Source organism: Peromyscus eremicus, chromosome 23 (assembly GCF_949786415.1).
Source record: "Peromyscus eremicus chromosome 23, PerEre_H2_v1, whole genome shotgun sequence".
NCBI classification, from domain to species: Eukaryota; Metazoa; Chordata; class Mammalia; order Rodentia; family Cricetidae; genus Peromyscus; species Peromyscus eremicus.
Window position 1 is genome coordinate 15,101,085 of NC_081438.1, and position 7,930 is coordinate 15,109,014.

General features: G+C 55.4%; 1 protein-coding gene across 1 annotated transcript in view; it reads right to left on the minus strand.

The window, feature by feature from the left end:
* Nucleotides 1–6,902, minus strand: part of Ncor2 (nuclear receptor corepressor 2) — a 137,025-nt gene extending 130,123 nt beyond the window's left edge. Inside the window, exon 1 of the mRNA XM_059249863.1 lies at nucleotides 6,855–6,902. The gene's annotated coding sequence lies outside the window, so the exon portion shown is untranslated. The remainder of the gene's footprint in view (nucleotides 1–6,854) is intronic.
* Nucleotides 6,903–7,930: the final 1,028 nt, after the last annotated feature.

Genomic DNA, 7,930 nt, shown 5'->3' on the forward strand with positions numbered 1-7,930 from the left:
CCACACCCCCAAAACGCCAGGCACCAGACTACAGTCTACACAAGCCCTATGACACCTCACCATCTCCCTAAAGGCACAGCTACCCCCACTTCACAGAGGAAGACAGGCAGTGGGCAAAAGAAGAACCTGGCCCTGGTGTAAACAGCAAGTCTAGTCACTTTGGTGCTCCCCTGGCCCCGCTGCACCCGAAGGATCATTCTGAGAAGAAGTGCCGCAGCCCTGGGCTCCGACTGTCTCAAAACAGCATCTGCAGAAGTGTCAGACATGACTTCCCCAGACTTGGAACTTTCTGGAACATCCCATGAGACATTTGTCCAGATCACCGGGGGAGGGGGGGCGCTCTGAGATAAAAGTCACAAGTCATTTAAAAAAAAAAAAAAAAAAAAGTAACAACTACTTACTCCAAAAGGACGGCTCTGGCCTTCTCACAAACGCCACTGTCCGGCTTTCTTTGCTCAAAGTGTCTGGCATGGTACTCGGCCCCACCCCCTCCTGTCTGGGCTCACCCCCTCCCTGAGTCTGGGACACCCCTGATCACACCACCACCACCCTTTGGTCACCTGCAAGCGAAGGAAGGTGTTCAAGGAGTCACTGGGGACAAAACAGGCAAGAGACAGGCAGCCTCTCGGGTTCTTCCGGGGGCCTCTCCTTCCCCTGGGAACAGGCACCACAGAATGAAAGAGCTGGGACAACGGCAGCTCTCTCATGGTGTTGTCTATACTTCTGGATCCAGCTGTGCCTGAACACGACCTCTTCCGGGCTTGCCACTCTGAGCACCCGTCAGCTAGTTCTGTCTAGGGTCTAATGCAACCTCAGTGCGCTTGCACCTGACCTCAGGACCCCTAACCACTTGGACACCCTCACCTCACAAGGATGAACCGCACCTTCTGGCCCTCATCAGCTTCAGTGGCACTTTACTTGGGAATCTGCTCTCCCTCAGGACACTCACAGTGCCTACTCATCTAACACGCTGATTCACAAGTGTCTAGAACATTCCACACGCTCAAGTGCAAATGAGTTCCTCAACTAAGGGAAAGCAAGTGGCAAAACCAGACTTCAGCTCTAAGGTGCTCAAACCTCCGTGGCCAAGTGGCCTCTGAGCCACTATGAACATCGTAGCCGCGCCCCCACCAGCTCTGCTCCTATACCAGGAAGTTGAAGGTGATCAGAATCCCAGAGCCCTGGCCCTACCTCCTGCCAGGGGCGGGAGCCCACGCTGGTTCCCCTCCCCCAGCCTCCGTCTCTGTGGAATGGGCCCAATGATGACCATCAGAGGTTGGGGACACAAAGCTGGCTTTGTCTGTAGTAGACGCAAGGTCATCTAGAGCTCGGAACAACTCCACTGTGGAGTCAAGGCCATCATGCGGGATAATAAGACTACTCCCACTCCTGCTCAACACAGCGTCCAGAACAGGGCAAGTACCCAAGATGCCACACACAGGCTAACCTTGAGGCTGAGGCAGGAAGGACCCAGGTCTGAGAGCTGTGTGACTTCAGGCGAGATACTAAACCTCTCTGTGCTTGGGTCGCCTCATGCATAAAGAGGGGATGATGATAGTACTCAGGAGGGTTTGGAGGTTAAATAAACTACCATCAAGTGCACTGTGGGCGCTGTTATAAACCCTGCTGCTATTACCCCAGTCCCTGTCACCACTCACAGTGACTTCAGATCTGGAGTCAGCTTACAAATCCTACTGCAGGGATAGAGCCAAGGCTGACCTGGCACACAGCCCTGTAGGGACCCCACCCACCCACCCACCCACCCACCAGGCCCTCAAGGGCCCCCGAAGAGCACCTCTCTTGTCGCCAGCTGGGGCCAACGACCACTGTTAGATGGAGGAGACACATGTCGGAGCCGAAGATTAAAAACAAGTACAATTATCGGGCAGGCATCCATCCGTAATTACGACTCTGATGTAATTAGGCACCCCACTAACTTCATTACTTATTTATTTACGGGATTGCTTATTTGATTTACGGGCCTTCTTCCCCCGAAAAGTCGTCTTAGCTGACACCCCCTCAGGCAAGGAAGGGGGGTGGAAAAAACAGGAGCCCCTCCCCTGCCGCCACCCCTATTCCTGGGTTTCTGGGCGTCCGGCCCCTGCCTCTCTCTCCCCACAACAGCTCCCCGGAACTGTGTGTGTGATTTTGCTCCAGACGGCAGGCTAGATCAGAGCGGACCCTTGGCAGACCACAGGCTGACGTTCACTTCACAGTACAGGGTGCCAAGGGACAGGGCTTAACCCGGGAAGCCCGGGCTCTCCTCCACACCCTTGGCTCTGGAGCACAGGAAACCCTGGACAGAAGGCTGAGTTCTGGCCCCGCCTGACCATCGGTTCTTGGCACGACCCTCTCTAGACTAGAGAACGCATCCATGTAGCTCGTGGAGCTGGAACTTCCTGACACAGAGGAGAAAGTGCGCAAGCTGGAGTCCTGAGTGCCAATTGTCCTCACGTGGAGAAACCTCCACATATGGAGAAACCACATGCACCTCAGTTTCCTCCTCCACTAACTGAGAAAGTCCAGAACACCCTCCGCTTGGTATCCCTAAAAGCCCAGACGGATGCCTCTACCCAACAACGCACCGCGGTCCTGGCCCACACAGTAAGACAAGAAAAAGAAAGTCATCGCCTGGGCCTACAGAGAAAAGACAGCCAGTCCTGGCAGGTGTGTGATCGTCTCGCTTATCCAAGCTTTCTACCATCCACCAGGTGGCCAGACACAGAATCAAAACGCGGCCAATGTTGAAGTGTAATCAAAAATGCGACAGAACTCACTCAGGCAGCCAATGGAGCAGACTGATAGTATCAAGTGCGGGCGAGGAAGCAGAGCAACCGCCGTCCCCACACCCTGCTGGTGGGAACGCCAAGTGAGAGAGCACTTCAGCCAACAGCGCGGCGGCTTCCCCACACTTACCACGCACCTAGCAACCCACGCCTCCAAGTGTGTCCAGGAGAAACCGTGTTCACAGAGACTCACAGAGCAGGAATGGTCCAGGGGAGCTTCCTCAGGAGCCACAGCTAGGGAGGACCAGATCAGCAAGCCGCCGAACATCACAGCATGGAACCATCCTCGGCAGGATGGAATGGTGAGCCAGCGGCGTGAGAAATGGGAAATCCCAAACCGCCACGGGGAAAGAACGAAGCCAGGCACAAGAACAAAGAAGCCAGGTACAAGACGGTGCACACTGTGTGCAAACACGCGTGTTGACACACATGCCCACGCACAAACATGTGTGCATGCAACAATGGGGTAAAAACCCTCATCCCTTAAGGCGGCCGAATCTCCAGCAAGCCAGTGACATCGGCCACGGCTCACTTTGCAAGGGTTAACAGGCAAAATGCGATGCTCGGCCAGGGCCCAGGGGCCACTTCCCCACTTCATGTCAGGGCTCTGGCTGTCCTGACCTAAGAGCACTGGGTAGGACTGGCCACGTTTGTGCCTCTCTTACTCAGTCATTGCTATCAAATCACTTAAGTTTCCGTCCCTCAGTTTCTCCATTCACAAGAGCAAGGTTCTACAAAACCAGAAAACGGAGCAGGCAAAATGGCTCAGAGAGGAAAGGAGCCTGTGGCCAAGCCTGCCCACCTGAGTTCGATCCTGGGGCCCATATGGTGGGAAGAGAACTGACTCTCGCAAGCTGTCCGCTGACCTCCCTTTGTAAGACAATGTCCATGTGTGCTGCGCGCATGCGAGCACACGCGCACGTGAGCGCACACACACACGCGCGCACACACACGCACACACACACACACACACACACACACACACACACACACACACGTCAAAATTGGTTTTTAAGCCCTAAAACGAACCACAGTAAAAACCACAGGTTGCAGGCCCTGGTATACAGCAGGGGCCTTATCATTGCCGCTGTAAAATGATGGCCCCGCAGAGCTCAGTGTGGGCAGGACATGTTGGGATTCTCCTAACCCTGGCATAGGCAACAGGCAGGGCTCACTCGCTTCAGTAAACGCCTCCAGGTCCCCCAGGATCAGGCCAGGGATCTGAGTGATGGTGGCTGTCCAGGGCAGGACCAGGGTCTGGTTCCATGGGAGTCCTCTCCTCTTCCCTCTCCTCTCAGGAGACAGGAAGCATAGAGGCCCGTGAGAAAGGCTCCCTGGTCACCCCAGGGTCACTTCAGGCCAGCATCAGTCCTGGAATAGGACACGCGAGGAGAGGTGGGCAACTGGGGTGGCCAGTGCCACAGTCACACTCACTGGAGCACAGAAAGCCTCCCTGATGACAGAAAACGACAGCCACAGACAGGGTAGACAGGGGGAAGCTTCAGGGCTGGGGCGGTTCTGCTGCCTCCCACCCACAGGCCTACCGCAGGCCTATGGGGCTGGCCCCTACGACCCCGTGAGCCAAGGGGAGGGCACGCATAGAACAAGCAAGGGGAGGGGGTCCCCCGGGCCCGATTAGCAGGGCAGCTGCAGGCAGGCTGCTCAGCTGTCAGACTCCGCCATCACAGGCACCATTAATTGCTGTCATTTGAGGGTGGCCCTGGGGGAAGGAGGGGAAAAGAGGGGAGGGCAGAAAGGAAGGCAGGAGCCTGGCCAGGGTTCAGCACCCTGAGCTGGGAAGGAGCCAGGGGATGGAGGACGCTGACCCATAGGGAAGGGAGGGGGAGGCCTGTGCTCTTTGGCCCACGATATCCACAGCCAGGGCTTGAGGACAAAACCAGCCCCACTGTCCACACGGGATACACAACCCAGAGTGTGAGCCCATTGACCGTACTCCCGGAATTTGTCCACTCTGCCTGCCCTGACTGTACTCCTGAGTGTCCTAGGCCCCCAAAACCTTCCCCCCAATACCAGCCTCCCTCTACGTCTGCCAGCATACCTCTCAGTCAAGGCTCAGATAAACCTCATCTCCGCCCGATTCTAAAACTCCAATGGCACTCCTCTAAAAAGCCCTAGAGCCCCCACTGCCCACGGCAAGGTCACAGCAGCAGGGCCAGGCCCACCACAGAACCCCAAGGTCCTCAGCAGTGCAGAGCAATGTAGGGACTTCCCCTCCCAGCCAACGTGGGGACAGTGACAGGGCGCTTTTCAAGTACTCCGGGGATTAAATAAGGTCATTCCACGAAGTATTCAGCAGGGACCTGAGGATGTGTGCAGGTGGCCAGCTTATCACCCAGAACCCTGTCCCCTCTCCCTCAACAGATCACCCCAAGACACAAGGGTCTCCAAAAGGCCTCATGGCCCTCTGCCCACTGGGGATGGGGTTCAGGACATTCCTAGCCTGATCCTGCAGCTCCCAGACAGCCTTGTCTTGGCTGAGGAGACGCCTGGGTCCCTGGCTCCCCGCCCTCCCCCCCTGTCTGCTCCCCTCCTCCCACAGGCATGATGGATCGCCCCAGTGGAGGAAGCTAAGTGCTTGCAGACAAAAAGCCCTTTTATCGTCCTCGGGTGGGCCACTGGCGTGACAGGCAGGATAAGTCAGGCTGAGGTGGCTCCCCATTAGGCGAGATGCGGATGGATGGAGAGCAAAGGGGGGGGGGGGGACAACCAGGCTGTTCCTTCCACTCTCAAAGACCGGGTGGACAGCCCCACCCCCACAGACTCATGCCCACCCTTTCCTGCCTCGGATGAAACCACAGCCTTTGGCTGCCGAAGTGGCTCAGTCGGTAAGCGCTTGCCTGGCACGCAGTGTTTGAGCCTCAGCACCCTACAAACCAGGTATGGTGGCACACACATCTAACTGCAGGGCAGGGCCAGGGGAATCAAAGAATCAGATGCTCAAGGCTGCATAACAAGTTCAATGCCAGCCTGAAAGAGGAGCGGACCCATGGGGGAGGGGGAGCGCCTTCCCCTCCTGACTACTGGGGCGCCTCAAAGGCTCAAGACAATGAGAGGCATCCCAGCCAGACACCCCACAAGTGAGGCAGAGTCCTGTCAACCAGGCAGCCCCGCACAGACTGTACCAGGACCTCTGCACAGGTTGTCTGCCCCCAGACACCTCCCTTCCCCTTTCTCAGGCCTCCATCGCCATCTTCTTTATTTTACGTGTATGGGTGCTTGCCTGCCAGTATGTCTGTGTACCACATGTGTGGCTGGTGTGTGCGGAGGCCAGGAGAGGGAGTCAGATCCCCTGGAAACGGAGTTAGACATGGCGTGAACTACCACACGGGTCTGAGAAACAAACTTGGCCAGGTCCTCTAGAACACCTAATACTCTCAACCACTGAGCCATCTCTCCAGCCTCAAATGCCGTTTTCTGGAGACCTCATATGAAACTGTACCCCTAACCCTTCTTGCCTGGGATCATTTTTCACCCAACGGCACCTCACGTCAGGCTTGCTGACTGCTGGCTGTGTGCGGAGGACAGGACCCTTGTCCAGCTTGTCAGCTGTCCCCATCACCCACTGCACGACTGACGCACAGTAGGTGCTTCAGAAAGAAGTTAACAGTCATCCCAGAGGCAGGGGGATCTCAAGCTCAGAATCTGCCGGGGCTATGAAGTGAGGTCAAGGCGAACCAGGGCCATTTAGTGAGACCTTGTCTGAAAAGAGAGCCGGGGGCGTGGCTCTATGGTTAGTGCTTGCCTCACATGGGTTCCATCCCCAGTACCGCAAAAAGAAAGGAAATAACAAACAGCAATTTATCAATGGATAAAGAACAAACTCTCCCAACAGTGGCCAATGGGAAGGGTAGGGGGTTCACAGTACCCAGCGGCTTTCTACTCTGCCTAGACAACCCTGAAGTACCAAGCCCCATTCCACGCCTCTCCCACCTGCTAGACAGACAGACCCTGGCTCCGAAACACTCCAGACCAGCTTCCACCAGAAGAGCCAGGCAGAATGGGTCCCCACATACCCTAGGCAGCAAGTGGAAATAAAGATAAACCTACCAGAAACTTCCACCAGGAGGCTGTGTCGTCAAAGACTCAGGCGAGCTGTGGGAGAAAATGGGTGTCTCGTTACTAAACATCACAGATTTACTAAACAACACAGATCCCCATGTGGATAGGGACTTCCCAGTGACCCTATGAGGGAGGCACCTTGACACACAGAGAAGGAAACTGAGGCTCAGATAACCCAAATCTCACTCCCACAACCCCTGCACCCCAATCCTTTGGTTCCAAGAAGCCCACACCCAGAGGGGGAGGCCCCCTTGCAAGACCATCATGGCCATGACCCTGCCCCAGCAACTCCCCCAGAACCCCAAGAAGCAGCAAGTAAGCTGGCCGGTACATTTACCATCCACACTCACAAACCCCTAACCAAGCAGCACCTGGTCACAGGTACACAGGAGGCTGAGGCAGGAAGGTCATGAGTTCAAGGGCCACGAGCTACAGACTGAGTTCAAAGTCAGTCTGAGCAACTTAGTGAGATCTTGTCTAAAAAATAAAATGTAAAAAGAGGGCTTTTTTTTTTATTTTTGGGAGGGTGGCTGGGTGGTAGAACCCCTGCCTAGCATGCATGAGGCCTTTAGGTTCAATCCCCAGTGTCACCAGATCAAAACAAACAAAAATCCTTGAACAAGTCACCATATAAAGACTGAGGCAGCAGAGGACTTGGCTCCAAAACGCCCAAAAGGGGACGATGGCCAATGGCACAGGACAAAACTCCCAGGGTGCAGGTAAAGTCTGGAGGCACCAGGATTGGCTGAAATTAGACAACATCAAGTGTTTGACCAGAACGGGGAGCAGCTGGAACTCACAGGAGCTGAGGCCACCAACATGGAGGAATCTATACACAGCCAAGCAGGCGTTTGCCCTGTGACATCAAAAAAAAAAAAAGACTCCCCACAGAAGCTGGGCTAACCTGTAGGCAGCATCAGAGACACCTACATAATCACACTTGGACCTGCACCCACAGGCCCATGCTTTTTAGTTTTCGAAACAGATACTCACTATGTAACACAGACTGGCCTGAAGCTCACGATCCTCCTGCCTCAGCATCCCGAAACACTACAGTTACAACC